This window comes from Miscanthus floridulus, chromosome 3 (genome assembly GCF_019320115.1).
Source record: "Miscanthus floridulus cultivar M001 chromosome 3, ASM1932011v1, whole genome shotgun sequence".
NCBI classification, from domain to species: domain Eukaryota; kingdom Viridiplantae; phylum Streptophyta; class Magnoliopsida; order Poales; family Poaceae; genus Miscanthus; species Miscanthus floridulus.
Window position 1 is genome coordinate 87555299 of NC_089582.1, and position 622 is coordinate 87555920.

Below are 622 nucleotides of genomic sequence, written 5' to 3' on the forward strand. Positions count from 1 at the left end.
CTTGCCTAAATGTGTGCAGGTACCTAAGCGCAGGCACCCGTGGTCCGCGTGAGCGTGCCAGCATGGCCCTCGCATGGTCGGGCGGAGACTTACGGATGAGGTCTCTGACCGGACCGCTGGAGACTCACGTAGGCAGCTGCGCGCCCCTGAGGACGGAGGCCAATGTCGGGAACCTAGGCCTCTGGGCCGAAGACCGAGGCACGGTGGGCCGGCCACTTATGGAGGCCCATTACTTAAAGACAGTGTGGCAAAATTGCCCCGCAAATGAGAGACTGGTGGCGGAATATTCTAGGAATGTACTGTAGCAGTTGAGGGGCATTGCAATAAATTCTGTCAAGATGTAGTTGAGTCCTATAAATAGGGAGCACCTATAACAGTAAGGAGGTTGGTGACTGAATTAATAGAACCCAGTTTATATGTATCATCCCACTACTCTCCCACCTGTCATGCCTATCTCCCGAGCCTCCACCTAGGAGCATTGCCTTGCAGGCGAAGGCCCCTATCTCCACTTCACTATCTGAGATCGCCAGTCTCAACATTGGCGCTCACCGTGGTTTGGCTAAGGCAAACCAATGATGGCAGGGAAAAGAAAAGCCACCACCAGAGCAGCAACGACCACGGG